Source organism: Podarcis tiliguerta (assembly GCF_965153285.1).
Source record: "Podarcis tiliguerta genome assembly, chromosome: 3".
NCBI classification, from domain to species: Eukaryota; Metazoa; Chordata; class Lepidosauria; order Squamata; family Lacertidae; genus Podarcis; species Podarcis tiliguerta.
Window position 1 is genome coordinate 87,819,661 of NC_139536.1, and position 15,962 is coordinate 87,835,622.

Sequence of the window (15,962 nt, forward strand, 5' to 3'; positions counted from 1 at the left end):
GGAGCTGCCCAGAGTGGCTGGGGAAACTCAGCCAGATGGGCGGGGTATAAATAATAAATTAATGTTGTTGTTATTGTTACTATTATTATTATTATTTCACATTTCAGCTTTCTCCATGCCTAGAAAACAGGGGCAAAACTAGGCTTTATTTGACCTGGGTCAAAGACCCAATTGGCATCCCCTTGCACGCATTTGTGTACACACACACACACACACACACACAGGCTGGGAGCCTCAGTGGTGTCCCTCTGGAGGTTTCAGCCAGGCCAAAACACCTGGCTAGCCCTCCCATAGCTATGGCTCTGCTAGAAAGCATGTGTACGAGCAGTTTTCCTGCCACCATCTCTCCTGCTACACTCTCTCCCAGGACCAGGAGAGGACTGAAGAGGGAGGAGCAGAAGCAGGTGACATGCAGGCACAGTCTTCACCTGCTTGCACACAGCTTGGGTGGGGGAGATAAATAAGCTGAGGTTGGGGGTGCAGCCTCTCTGTTGCGGCCACTGCCTCAATGGGTGCACCCCTAGGAATATTTGAGAGACATAGGACTGATGAACATGCCCTAACTTGTAAGTGCACTTCTGACTATAAAGAGTTAATTCTTCACTCCAGACATTTCTAGCCTGACAGTGCTGTAACAAAGAGCAAAATGTTGTGCTAATGGAAGAAGGGCATTGAGCATCACCCAGTGTGTTACAAGCATCCACCAGTTGTTGTTTTTTAGAGAATAGTTAATAAGAAAAAAGAGCATTTTTATATGGTATATGCTGCTACATATTTTTACCATATCACCCTGCCTTAACCACCTTTACCTGAAATAGTGTTGCGTTTATTTAAATTGAACTTCTTCTTTTTTTGGAAAGCGACAACAGCAACTGAGCCTAAGAAGCAACATCTCTTCAATCTTGAAGTTGCATTTTAGTCATTCTACTGCACCAACCACCACCCAAATCTGAATCACGGTGAAATAAGAAGGTTTTCAGCATGTGACTTTTAAAGCTTCTCTTTTGCATTGCTTGCATCTGAAAACACTTTGGTGCCTGAGGCAAAACAAAATACTACTACTACTACTACTACTACTACTACTAATTTATTATTTATACCCCGCCCATCTGGCTGGGTTTCCCCAGCCACTCTGGGCGGCTTCCATAAAAACCCTAAAATACAATAACATATTAAGCATTAAAAGCTTCCCTAAACAGGGCTGCATTCAGATGTCTTCTAAAAGTTTGGTAGTTATTTTTCTCTTTGACATCTGGTGGAAGGGCGTTCCACAGGGCAGGTGCCACTATTGGCCCTCTGCCTGGTTTCCTGTAACTTGGCTTCTCGCAGCGAGGGAACCGCCAGAAAGCCCTTGGCGCTGGACCCCAGTGTCCGGGCAGAACGATGGAGGTGGAGACGCTCCTTCAGGTATACTGGACCGAAGCCGTTTAGGGCTTTAAAGGTCAGTACCAACACTTTGAATTGTGCTTGGAAACGTACTGGGAGCCAGTGTAGGTCTTTCAAGACCGGTGTTATATGGTCTCGGTGGCCACTCTCAGTCACCAGTCTAGCTGCCGCATTCTGGATTAGTTGTAGTTTCCGGGTCACCTTCAAAGAGTGCATTGCAGTAGTCCAAGTGGGAGATAACCAGAGCATGCACCACTCTGGCGAGACCGTCCGCGGGCAGGTAGGGTCTCAGCCTGCGTACCAGATGGAGCTGATAAACAGCTGCCCTGGACACAGAATTAACCTGTGCCTCCATGGACAGCTGTGAGTCCAGAATGACTCCCAGGCTGCGCACCTGATGATCTCTCCCAGCGGCTGCATGTAGATGTTGAAAAGCATGGGGGAGAGGACAGAACCCTGAGGCACCCCACAAGTGAGAGCCCATGGGTTTGAACACTCATCCCCCACCACCACTTTCTGAACATGGCCCAGGAGGAAGGAGCTGAACCACTGTATAACAGTGCCCCCAGCTCCGAGCCCCTCTAGGCGGTCCAGAAGGATGTTATGGTTGATGGTATCAAACGCCGCTGAGAGATCCAGCAGAACTAGGAAACAGCTCTCACCTTTGTCCCTAGCCTGCCGGAGATCATCGACCACTGCGACCAAAGCAGTTTCAGTCCCACGATGAGGCCTGAATCCCAACTGGAAGGGATCCAAATGGTCCGTTTCTTCCAGACGTGCCTGGAGTTGTTCAGCAACCACTCGCTCAATCACCTTGCCCAAGAATGGAAGATTTGAGACTGGGCAATAGTTAGCCATATTGGCAGCATCTAAAGATCGTTTTTTAAGAAGCGGTTTGATAACCGCCTCTTTCAGTGGGTCTGGGAAGGCTCCCTCACAGAGAGAAGCATTCACCACCCCGCGAAGCCGATCGCCCAGCCCTTCCCGGCTAGCTTTTATAAGCCAGGATGGGCAAGGATCAAGGAGACAGGTGGTTGGTTTCACTCGTCCAAGCAGCCTGTCCACATCAAAACAAAGCAAAACACAAAAGCCTAGTTAATGAAGTTTAAAAAAGGGCAAAGTGATTTACAAATCCTATCATTTCCACCAGATGGCGGCATTTGCCGTCCACCTAAATTTAACCCTAATTTGGGATTAAACAAGATGATTGCTACCTTGCTGTTGCCTTTTCTTAAGGTCATAGAGGACTCTGAACAATTTGCCCGTATCTATGCAATGTGAATAAGAATGCATTTATGGTAAGAGGCCAATTAACATCAGAGCTTCCTTGCTTTAGTATTAGACTTGAAGAGAGAAAGAGAGAGAAAATTCAGGCATATTTTGCATGTTCCTTTTCCCCCCCCTTTTTCTTTTTTGGTGTGGGTTAAAATGTGCACATCTAGTGCATCCAGATTCACAGTCTGCATGTGAAGAGAGCTTCAGCCTATATTTATACCTTGTATAGGACTGCTGTCTCTCAGCGCCTCCAGACTGTCAGGACTTTGTGGGAGTGATTCAATCGCACACCAGAACATTAGGTTTTGTGCAAAGTGGATCAAGGGACTCTGTGACTGCAGCTCGACAAATCCACTTACAAAACGCGCACACCAGACTTTTTGCAGCTAGGAGAGTGACACGGAAAGGGCACAGATAAATTGGGGGCGAAGATGTGTACTAGGAAGATGTGTACCACAAGAAAATCAGAAGCTTCCACCGTGAAAAAGGGTATCACTGAATGTGCATCTCTCTCTCCTCAGCCTCTCTCTGTGATTTGCGGATGCATCATCTTGTCGAAAAACACAATATACATGAGAGTTGGCTGGTTTAATTATTTTTGTTTTGTTAGGATGACAAGAGCACAGGCGCATGTGTTTCCTGGTTGAGGTGAGGGTCACATGGTCAGGATATGGAACGTTAGCATGACAAATGTAATGATTGTGTAGGAGGAAGTTCATTCCGGGAAAGGGGTATCCTATTCTTATTGTACTCTCACTCCTGTTTGATAGACTCTGCCCATTTCAGGGATCGGCCACAGCAAATTTGGCGATATAGGAACCCTAACGCAGGAAGTAGAAAGTTTGAGAAAGCAAAGCAAAAAGGAAGACGCGGCTGTGATTAGATTTGCCTTGGAAGACACCCAGCAACCAACTCTTACCACTGAGTGCAATCATAGACTTGTACAGCTGGAAGGGACCACAAGACTCATCCAGTCCAGCCCCCTGCAATGGAGGAATCTTTCACCCAGAGTGGAACTTGAACCCATGACCGTTAGATTAAGAGTCTCATGTCTCTTCTTGACTTAGAAACAAGTCCCGCTGAGTTCAATGAGACTTATTCCCAGCAGAGATCAGTGCCAGAATTCCTCCTGGCACAACTGGATTTCCCCCTCTGTTCCTGTCTCACATGCCCTCCCCAAATCTGCTCTAGGTGGCAGAGAAAACTTCCCAAATAGCAAGGTGGTGCCAGAGAGGAGGAAAGGGGAGGTGATTCCATCAGGCAAGTAGAAAGGCTTTGCATTGATGGAATGATCTTCTTCAACTACATCCAATACAACTCAATGATTGCAGTCATGGCGGCTTAATTACAACCTGCCTATAGTTGCTCTATACCACTTCAAACTGCAGGTGCTGTTGGTGCCTGGGTACACGGAGAAAGACCTCGCTGGGCTTCTTGGACGATCTAGAGAACGCCAGGCAGGAGCGTTCTCCCCCATAAGTGAGCCTTGGGATGATTCATCACTCTTCTTTCCCGAAGCGCTTCTGTGACACATATCCGGACATGTCCACGCAATACAAAAGCAGAATCCAAGCAGAAGCTTGGCATTTTAGGTGCGGATTTCTAAGCTACTTTATTATGTACAAAACAGAACAAAGGAAATCATGGCTCCTCTCTCCTTCTTCATCTCCGAGAGAGCAGAAAAGCAAAAGTACAACATAACGGAACAGTGTCACTGAACTTCCGTTCTCATGACTCCAACACCATGGAATGTCAGCACAGACATGTGATGAAAACAATCACACATCCTGCAACGGGAGGAATGAAATCCCAACAGGTGCGATTTTACCTGACTGGATGCTCGTCCAAAGAAAATTAAAAAAACACAGCTCACCTAGAAATCTAGTGTCATCCCATTTTCTATGCACTGGGATTTGGGGTGGGGGAAAATGTGTGTGGGAACATTCAAGCCTTTGAATCCTCACCAACAGTCTGAAGTGATATCATAAAAATAAATTTAAAAATGTTATTATCAGCTTTTTCTTGGAATTAGGTCTAAAAGTTGTGGCCTGTGAAAGAATGTAACACAGCATAATTTTTTTTCCTGAGCAAAACTATATTATTTGTTATTTGTATCTTGTGTGTGTCTAATTAATTTTCATTTTCCTACAGTCGTATTGTTTCCCCTTTATTTGTATTTCAATATGTCATTGAACTTTATGTTTTTGATTGAATAAGCAAAAAAGATTTTTTTTTTCAGCTTCTGATGATAACCGCGATAATTATTTCATTATATTGTAATTTTATTTTTCCTGTTTTTAAGTACAGATATGGGTGGTAACTACACACATATTAAAAAAACCCTGTGAAAATACTTTTAAAAAACCCCATTTTTAAAAAGGCATTGAATTTCGCATAGCTCACTGCCACCATCTAGTGTCACATTTGTATATTGCATTTTTACAACATGTTTAAAACGCTTTATTTGCAGCTGTGTAGCTGAGTCCATGGTGAACCTACAGGATCAGCAGCTGGCAGCAATCAGCCCTTTGTAACTCTCTTAATCGGAACAAACGCTGAATTAAAGGGGAAATTAAAAAAGAAAGGAAATGTTTTTGAAGGGGATGTTTTTAGACCTATAATACTAAATGGAAGATAAAGAGATTAATAAAGACATCTTTCCCCATAGCTCTTGCCCTTTTAGTCCATGACTTAGCACCTATTTCATCTGCTGCAATGTTCGCAGTTCTGCATTGTTTTCTTGCAGAATGATCTGATGAACCCTTTCTGGTGGGATATCCAAATTTACATATACTTTCGCGTTTGAAGGCAATTGTAGTTGTGTGAAGGCTGATAACAATGCACACATAACTCGGCATGAATGTCGCTGCAAATGCTTTAAAAGCGGCAGGGGTCTTGCAGCAGAAATAGCATGCAAAATCAACAGCAACCCACAACAGTTTGCTCAGAAGTCTTCAGTCTCAAAACATGGTATCTGCAAGTTAGCACCACCAAGGACATAGGCTCTAACATTTCTCCAATGAAAATAGGGACATCCCATTCCATAAAATGGCAATTTCTCTATTTATACCCCCACACATCTTACTGGGTTGCCCCAGCCACTCTGGGCAGCTTCCAACATATATAAAATCATAATAAAACATTTAAAAAATTTTTTTTAAACCCCTTCCCTATACAGGATTGCCTTCAGACAGCTTGGGGGGCAGATAACTCCATACTCTCCAACATTTCTCCAAAGAAAATAGGGACATCCTAAGGAAAAGCGGGACATCCCAGGATCAAATCAGAAACCAGGACAGCTTCTCTAAATCAGGGATATCCCTGGAAAATAGGGACACTTGGAGGGTCTGCAAGGACACCATGCCAGAAATAGTAATTATGAGAAAAGAAGAAGAAGAAGAGTTTGGATTTGATATCCCGCTTTATCACTAGCCTAAGGAGTCTCAAAGCGGCTAACAATCTCCTTTTCCCTTCCTCCCCCACAACAAACACTCTGTGAGGTGAGTGGGGCTGAGAGACTTCAGAGAAGTGTGACTAGCCCAAGGTCACCCAGCAGCTGCATGTGGAGGAGCGGAGACGCGAACCCGATTCACCAGAGTACGAGTCCACCGCTCTTAACCACTACACCACAGGCTGCAAATCTGTGTGGTTTACTTTGAGGTACTTCTATTCATAGGCGTGTTACTCTTTAGAGAGATGATGTCAGAAAGTATGGGAGAATTATATATATATATATATATATATATATATACACACTCTGGGAGTGGAAGTTTATTCTTTCCTTTCCTGTTTTGTGTATCTGTGTGTTTACAGGCCAGGGGAGATAAGCTGCAGTTAAAGAACCAAGCCAGAACATACATAGGTTTTGTACTCATCCTTGGAATAAACATCCTAAAAATTCGGCAAACATTTTACCCTACCTTTCCAGACATTTTCAGGTTTTTTGCTATGATAGATATAGCCACATTACGGCCATGTTTCCCACCATCAAATTCTCCAGGTCCTCCGCTGATATCAGTTACACTGAAGTGAATTCAGGCATTGCAATGTGGAGGTTTTGAGCTGCTATAAGTGGCGCAGATGTTTGCAATCCATGTGGAAATTCTGGCCCTGACCCAGCTTGACGGAAGAACAACATATGGCCTATATATGAGTCCCCAGCTGCATCAGAAGATGTGCTATCCTGCCAATTCCATGGTACTTGAATAAACATTGCAGTGCAGTTCTTGACAGCACCTGTATCAATTGCATGACCAGAAGCTGCTACCACCTGTCTCAGTTGGGGTATCCGTTACTGAAAGGGTCTTTTCCATTGAAGCTGACACCAGGCAGGTGCTCAGTAAAATAATAGAGCTATTTTCTGTCTTTTCCCTCATTTGCTTGGTAACTTATGAACGTTCACCAGCAATTGAACCTCACTTTGGCATCAGATCTTGCTACCTGTGAGAAGGCTATAGGTTGAGCTCACCCCGTGGCAGGGATTCAAACCGCCGACCTTCTGATTGGCAAGTCCTAGGCTCTGTGGTTTAACCCACAGCGCCACCTGTGTCCTATGTGTTGCTTAGGTGTCCCATATTTGAAAAAAGGTATGGTAAGCTGTAAATATTCACATTTATTCCTGCTCAAATGGGGAAGAACTTTGCAAGGAGGCAAAACTCAAATTACTTTGTTGTTGCAACATCAAAAGAACAAGTTGTGTTACTACATAACTCACACTTTCCAAAATTCTCCATCTTTGCCTAATGTTTTCCATCAAGTATGTCTTTTCTGTCTCAAAGGTAGAAAACATCGTTTCAGCAAACCCTTTTAATCTATTGTGCTAGGATTAAAAGCATGCAAAATGTTCCTTTAAAAATATAAAATGGAATCAGAAATAGACACAGAGTTCTTCTTTCAAAAGCACACATGGCGTATAGATTATCTGTCATTGGAAAGCAAGGTAGCAAGATATTATTAAATCATTTTGGGCAGCTACTTTTCAAAAGGTGCTGGTCTTCTCCCTGCCATTGTTTCATTGTGGCATTGTGGTGTGATGTCAGATCAGCACACCCTAAATCAACGCTCCTCTTCCCCCAGTGCAAGATCATTCTACTGCAGTGTTGGCTACCAGCTGGAATATGCATGGCTCTGATGTTGTAGTCACATTGTGATTCTTACAAAGGTAGACATTTTCAAACTTCCATAGGTTAAGAAAAGGATCTGCAGGCTCACATACTAATTGTATACTTCTATTAATTCTACAGATGGTTCTCTGAATAAAGCACTGACACACATTTTTGCAACTACCAGTGTAACAATATGAATAATAATACATAAATTGTGATGATGATGATCCCCCGCCCATCTGGCTGGGTTGCTAAATGGGATCTAAATTATGTGTTGCTTAAAGGTAAAGGGACTCCTGACCATTAGGTCCAGTCGTGGCCGACTCTGAGGTTGCGGCACTCATCTCGCTTTATTGGCCGAGGGAGCCGGCGTACATGTGGCCAGCATGACTAAGCCACTTCTGGCGAACCAGAGCAGCGCACGGAAATTCCATTTACCTTCCCGCTGGAGCAGTACCTATTTATCTACTTGCACTTTGACGTGCTTTCGAACTGCTAGGTTGGCAGGAGCAGGGACCGAGCAACAGGAGCTCACCCCATGGCAGGGATTCAAACCGCCAACCTTCTGATCGGCAAGTCCTAGGCTCTGTGGTTTAACCCACAGCGCCACCTGCGTCCTATGTGTTGCTTAGGTGTCCCATATTTGAAAAAAGGTATGGTAAGCTGTAAATATTCACATTTATTCCTGCTCAAATGGGGAAGAACTTGTTAAAGTGACCTGATTTTTAATGGTATGTAAGATATGTATATATGTGTGCAGGAATGCACACAAACAAATCCCATTAAAAATATTCATATGTCTAAAGTAAATTTTAGCCATGTGCTCAGATCTCTGGTCTTATATTTGTGGCCCAGAGCTAGCATCTTGAAATCACTTGATTACAATAAGCAGAATACATTGTTAGGGATCCAAAAATATAATACTGTTGCCAAGGTTACCATGCAACTGAAAATGTGTTTCCACCAAGAAGCTGAAATCATTTTGGTAGCCTAGTAATATTAACAGGATCTGAGTAAATATGAGATCTCGGCAACCGGTGATCGTATTAAGAATGTGAAGGTTGTTGCCCAATTTTTGTGAAATCTCTTTTACCTGTAACCAAATATATTTTGTAAAATGTCAAAATGCCCAGGACGGCTGTCCTTTATCATTGCATTGCATAACTGTATTTTTGGTCAAGTGCACTTTACTTATACAATAGAGATTCTGTCATTGCTTAATGTGGGCTATATGGAAATAACCTGTTCTGCAAACAGGTTTGCTGTGATCACTTCATGGTGCATGGTAATGGTTTTGTGTGGGAGACGAGATGCTTAAACAAACGCTGTTGCCAACAGCTATCTGCTTCTGTTGCGGGTTTGCATCCTACTGTGCCGAGAGCTGGGAAATGTTATGTCATATACTGGTTGGATGCAGAGGAATGGTTGAAGGCACCAGCTGGGGAACCCCCAAAGGAAGAAGGCTCGGAGCCCAGGGAGTGGGACGACAATGAATGGTCAGAGGGAGAAGACTGAGAGGGGGAGGTATCTGAAGCTGAAGAGGTAACAGGGTTTAGTGAGCAGGGAGAGTCTGTGCTAGAGAGAAGTCCAGAATCAGAAACGGAAGCGGGAGAGAAGGGATGCCCAGAGGCTGATGAAGAAGCACAGGGGGTCTCCCCCTTCTGCTACGACAAGCTCTCCTCCCCTGTCCCAGAGGAATGAAGGGAGAGGAGCATAGGCAGGTAGGCATGCTGGCACAGTCTCAGATTGCTTGGGGAAAACCCTGGAGAGGAGGAGATTTAGGCATTTGTGGGAAGGCGGGGACCTTTAGTCTCTGCAACTGCCTCACCAGGGAAAACCTACCAGAGAGACTTGCTGTGTTCGTTAGACCTGGTTATCTGAGCAGATCCTGGGTTGTTGTTTTTAATAGTTGCCTTTGCCTACTCTGTGAAGTTTACAGAGAGCTCGCTTCTGACATGTTAATAGGGGAGAGCGGATCAGCCAGAACCGCAGGCATGCAAGACTTGCCAAAGGGCCAAATGAATGGGAATTGTGATGCTGTGTAAGGAGTTCCCGGCCGAGGAAATCCAGGGGAAATCCACACCAGGCAAAGAAGAATACAGAATGAGGAACTCGGGGGAAACCCAGGCTGAGAAACTGGGGAGAAACCCCCAGAACCAAATGAGGAAAACTTTGCTGATGTGTGGAGAACTGGAACTTCCTTTCACGGGTGATTAATGCAGATGCTAATAGCAGGGAAATAGTTTCTGCAAGCACCCGCCACTTGCCTCACTTCTTTAGGCCTCTTAGGCTGCTGATGTTCTGCAAACAGGCTGAGGGGGTCCCCCCTCTCCACATGTGGTGGACTTGCAAGAAAGCAAGGGTATTTTTGGAAATGATACATGACGAGCCCAAAAAAAGAAAGATGTTTAAAATGAGTACAGTGGTACCTCAGGTTACATACGCTTCAGGTTACAGACTCCGCTAACCCAGAAATAGTGCTTCAGGTTAAGAACTTTGCTTCAGGATGAGAACAGAAATTGTGCTCCGGCGGCACGGCAGCAGCGGGAGGCCCCATTAGCTAAAGTGGTGCTTCAGATTAAGAACAGTTTCAGGTTAAGAATGGACCTCCCGAACAAATTAAGTACTTAACCCGAGGTACCACTGTATATCAAAAGGGCCCGAAGTACTTCTGTTAGGGATTATAGGGGCAGAATTTATTTATTTATTTAAAATCAAAAGTTGTTTATGTATGTAACAGCACCAGCTAGGATTCTATATGCACAGAAATGGGAGGAATAAGAAGTTCCAACCAAAGAAGAATGCACAGGTAAAATAATAGACAACACAGAACTGGTTTGTTAAGTATTTCTATTTGTTTACTTGATCGGGGGGGGGGGGGCAGCTGCTACGCCCAGGGTTGAAACTGAACAAAATATAATTGGGGAGAAAAGGCTGGTGATGTTCACACACCCATATGCTGGTTCCCAGCTCCTGCTCCTAATGCAGCACACCAATCCCACATCCCAAATCAGCCGAGTTGCGCTTCTTCTGCCCCATTCTTCTTCTGATCTTAGGCTGTATAAGGAGATTATGTTGAGCTGCGTAATCATCTCCGAGCTAGATGGCATTTGGCTCTGGGCCCATTGTATGCTGGAGGCTGCCCCTCTTATCTCACATATTACAAGCCGGCATATATCTGCCTAGTCCTTCCCAGCGAAACCATGTAGTGAGGGGTTTGTAAACAGCTGTCAGACTTGCTTTCAACCGTGGGCTGCCAGAACTATATGACAATCTAAGGGGGTCAATATTGACAATCGGCATTCTATTCACTGGTCACATCTTCCCTTTCATTGAAAGGTTGACTAGACGACATGTGGCCCCCGAGCCATCTGAAGGCAGCCCTGTATAGGGAAGGGATTTTTATGTTTAATTAGGGTTGCCATATTTCAAAAACTGAAAATATGGACAGAAAAGTTCTTTAGCTTTTTTTTTTTTGGCAAAACTGGACTTTTTGAGCTGTTTTTGAAGATTTTTGCCCAGGCACTGCTTGCAGCTTCAGCATCTCCATTGAATTCCTGACGTATAGCAACCCTAAGTTTTAGTATGTTTTATATACAGTGGTGCCCCGCAAGATGAATGCCTTGCAAGATGGAAAACCCGCTAGACGAAAGGGTTTTCCGTTTTGGAGGTGCTTCGCAGGACGAATTTCTCTATGAGCTTGCTTCGCAAGACGAAAATGTCTTGCGATTCCTGGTTTTTTTCCCGCTCCCCACCCCCTTTTTCTAAGGCACTAAGCTGCTAATAGCCTTTTAGCAGCTAATCCGCTAATCCCTTAAGCCTTTAATAGCCGCTAATAGCCGCTAAACCGCTAATAGCGCTAATCCGCTAATGGGCTTGCTTTGCAAGACGACCGCTAGACGAAGAGACTCACGGAACGGATTCTTTTTGTCTTGCAAGGCACCCCTGTATGTTGGAAGCCGCCCAGAGTGGCTGGGGCAACCCAGCTGGATGGGTGGGGTATTATTATTATTATTATTATTGAACAGGACTCCCTATTTGCATCAGAGAAATGTTGGAGGGTATAAAATGTGCACATGGGTGGTGCCAAACTGGGTCTTTGTCCTGGGTGAAATAAAGCCTAGTTTTGGCCCTGCTTTGTGTGGTGAACCACCCCGAGCCCTACGGGTATAGGACAGTATACAAATTTAATATGGGGGACACTGTGGTCTAAACCACTGAGCCTCTTGGGCTTGGCGATTGATAGGTCAGCGGTTCAAATCCCTGTGATGGTGGTGAGCTCCAGTTGCTCTGTCCCAGCTCCTGCCAACCTAGCAATTCAGGAAAGCACACCAGCACAAGTAGACAAATAGGTACCGCTGTGGCAGGGAGGTAAATGGCATTTCCGTGCACTCTGGCACTCGTCAGGTATCCCATCGCACCAGAAGCGGTTTAGTCGTGGTGTCCACATGACCCGGAAAGCTGTCTGTGGACAAACACTGGCTCTCTTGACCTGATGCGAGATGAGTGATGCACCCCATAGTTGCCTTTGATTGGACTTAATCCGGGGGTCCTTTACCTTTACCTACCAACACATTTAATAAATTGAATGTTAATTAAATTAATCCCATGGGGTTTGCCGCCTTGCGCCTTTCTGCTGCCAAGAAACCCGGACACCAGGTGGGGGAGGGGGTGTTAGCTGTCCGTGTTTGTCTGTGAGAGAGTGAGAGTGAGAGAACGGAAACATCGCCTGCCGAGGAGGAGAAGCCCACTCTGCCTTGGCAACGGGCTGCGGCGGCGCTCCATCGCTGACAGGCAATCCGGAGCGCCTCCCCTCGCCGACGAGCGCGCCGGAGGACGAGGAGAAGCGGCTCGCGGGGAGTGTCCCGCCCGCCTCTCCTCCCTCTTTCGGCCGCCTCCTCTTCCCTTTTCTCCCTGGCGGAGCTGGGTGGGCTCCTCTTTCCGAGGAGCCTGGCTGGGCACGGCTGCTGAGTGCTCCGCTGACTGCTGCGGTGTCGTGGAGGAGCGCGGAGCGCGCCAGGAGCCGGTGAGGGCGCGCGGGGCGCACAGCGCAGCGAGGTTTGGCGCGGGGAGGCGCACCCGGAGCCACCGCTTTCCGGACTGGGAATCAAGCGCTACGTTGGATGGAAGGAAGGGAGGAAGAAAGGGAGGGAGGGAGGAAGGAAGGGGCCCGGCCTGCGGCGGAGCAGCGCTGGAAGGCGGGCTGAGGGGAGCGCGCGCTGGGGTGCCATCGGCCAGCAGGGTGGCTCTTGCCTCGAGCGGGGTTTGGGCATCTCCCAGCGTCTCTCCCTTTCCTCCCGGGCCTGTTTTTGTTTCTATCCTTTTTCGCCTTGCTCTTTCCTTCCCTGGGATCGTAGGAACTAAGTCCTAGGGGCCGAGGGCCCTTTGCCCCCCCATAAAATTTGGGTCCCCAAATGGTGTGGGTAGTGCTCCCCGTCATGTGATCGATGGCGCGATGTTTCTTTCCATATTTTATTCAAGTTGGCACCCCGGGGGTTATTTGGTGGCCCCGCGCCCCGCCCGTGAATCCCAAGCGCGGCCGCGTTTACTCGCGAGTAAGCCCCCATTGCGTTCCTCCAAAACGAAAGGCGCGCAGGGCGGTGGGGGGTTGCTGAGCCCGGGTGGCGAAAGGCACCTGCTGCCGCGTCTCCTTCCTTCCTCCGTGACCTCGGCTTGAACTGTGATTTGGACGGAAGGCTTGCTAAAGGGATTAAAGAGATGGCGATGCCTTCTCACGTGCCTTTCCGGCAACCCACCCGCTCCTAGTTTTAAGCCAAGTTCCTGCGTTGCAGGGGGTTGGACTAGGTGAGCCATGGGACTCCTCCAACTCCACAATTCTATGATTCTATGATATGGGACTGGGGGTCCATGCCTCTTGTGGATCTTGGGGAAGACGGACTTAAAGTGTTTTGCCTCTGATACTCCTTCCTTACCACCCCCTCCACCCTGTTGAGGGTGGATTGGCCTTTTATCGGTTAAAATCTGGTTTCTGTTCTGCCTGGTTTTCTCCCCTCATGTGCAGCATAGGATGCCCTCTTGCTGGTATCGATTCTCATTTTTGTTATCCTTCTCTCTGCGACATAAGGAGGTCATATATCGGTTGGATAGCTTTTCTGCCGGCATCTGATTGTGTGGACTGGTGGTATCCAGCAGCTTTGACCCTGCTGATGTTCTTGGTGGAGATATTTCAGGCCTGGCAAAATAAATAAATAAACGGCATGCATTTGAAACTGCGTTCAGATCATTGCAATCAAGCTATGGTTGTTGGCCGCCCAATGCATCTCTTTCTGTGTGCAGTCAGTTGAATAGCACTCTTTTGAGTGGCAGCCATGTGGCTCCTGTGTTAACCCCGCGTAATGATGCCACCAAACTCTGGGGAGGACCTACCATGGAAAAGGGGTGGATTGCATAGGTGTTCATAAATGTCTTTGCTTAGAAATTATGTAAACAAAGATAAGACATAGCTGAAATCCACGAACCCGTCAAAAACAAATATATGTAAAACCATCATCGTGAAGAAACAAATAGCAAATCAGTGGAAAAAAACTGAAGCCAATTTAGGTAGCTAAATGCATGTGTTCCTGAACCTGCTTCCCAAACAGCAAAGTGTTCGTCAGCAGGTGCCTAAAGCAATATCGTGAGGGGCAGTAGGCAAGAGAGAATGCCAAGGTAACACAAAAGGAATGGACGTACAAAGCTTGGGGAAGAAGAACCAGTTCTGGTATTTAGGAAGGGCGAATGGTGCAGTCCTCTCAGAATGAGTACATGGTACAGTCCTCTCAGAAAGATGTTCCATCTGTATTCTGATGACAGACCTGCCGTCTGCCGGAATGAGTATTCTTGAAACACTCATTGGGAAAAGATAAATACAGCTTAAGCATTAACACAAATAAAAGTATTTGTTGAGGGTGAGGATAAAAAAAATAGATAGCAGTTTGAAAGTGGTCAAAAGTGCACCTTGCGTCCAGACCAAGGGACTTGCAGCTCACATCAGCACCAGCCAGCATGCCTAGTGGTCAGAGATGTTCCAAGTCTTAGTCCAACTGCATCTGAAAGGCCACTTGTGGTAAATCCATGATTCCTGATACATTTTTGTTTCTACTTTAAATCAGCTGCAGTGTGCATGCAAGTTCAGTTTGGACGGTGGTGGCTGGCGAGGAGGCAGTGCTTTGTTTCCGTCATCCAAACCTTTCCCCGCCTGGAGCTGGTTGGAACGCCTTGTATTCTGTACCAACAGCACTGCTCCAACTCAGCTGCAAGATTGGATACTGTGATTGGGCCTACTTCACATGACATTTTTAATGCATATGGAAAGATCTAGGTCAGGCATCCCCAACCTGCCGCACTCCAGATGTTTTGGCCTACAACTCCCATGATCCCTAGCTAACAAGACCAGTGGTCAGGGATGGTGGGAATTGTAGTCCAAAACATCTGGATGGCCGAACGTTGGGGATGCCTGATCTAGGTATAAGTTGAATATTTGCACTTGCTGTACGTTTTGTGCCCTCCCCATTCTCAGTTTTGGAATTCGGATGTTTTGCACGTGAAATTAAGCTGCGCACAGTAGATGGTTTCTTGAGCTTGCCGGTTGAATTGGGAAAGGGCTTGTTTGTGTACATAGCGATTTGTGTTAGCTTTCAGTGGTTCTGTCCTCTATTCAAAGTGGTGGTCTGGTTTTGGATGAGAGCAGTGTATGGCTGTCATTTCACTAAGGCTGTAGCAAAAATTTCAGAAGCATCTGAAACTACTGTGTAGGCTTGTATGCACGACACATTCCCCATTGCTCTTGCTCACTGTATGGAGCAAATTGCCACTAATTACAGCGTTACTCCAAATTATGGCTATGTTTTAGAAGCTCCGATGGATTTAAAAGCGTTTTCTGAAAATTATTTTTAGAAAGACAGGAGCTGGCAGAGTTAATTCTGCCTCCATATAACCTGCATTCTCCCTTTTAGTCATGAGGGTTAAAATCGCCTTAGTTTTCAAAACAAGGTTTGATTCGGCAGCTAAGACTTCACAGAAGTTTTCAAATACAAAATGAGGCTCCCCCCCCCCAAGGAAGGGGTGTCATGAGCTGGTAATGTGGCTGGGATCCTTCCTAATGGTTGCTATTTATTTGGGTCATGGTATTGCCTTGCGGTGCCAACAAGGGCTCTTGTGTTCCAGGATCTTCATTAATATATTGGCAAAGAGATG

At 46.1% G+C, this 15,962-nt stretch overlaps 1 protein-coding gene across 1 annotated transcript in view; it reads left to right on the forward strand.

Moving 5' to 3' along the window:
- Nucleotides 1-12,534: 12,534 nt before the first annotated feature.
- CYRIA (CYFIP related Rac1 interactor A) overlaps nucleotides 12,535-15,962 on the forward strand; it is a 65,796-nt gene continuing 62,368 nt past the window's right edge. The window contains 1 exon segment of the mRNA XM_083431807.1: nucleotides 12,535-12,792. The gene's annotated coding sequence lies outside the window, so the exon portion shown is untranslated.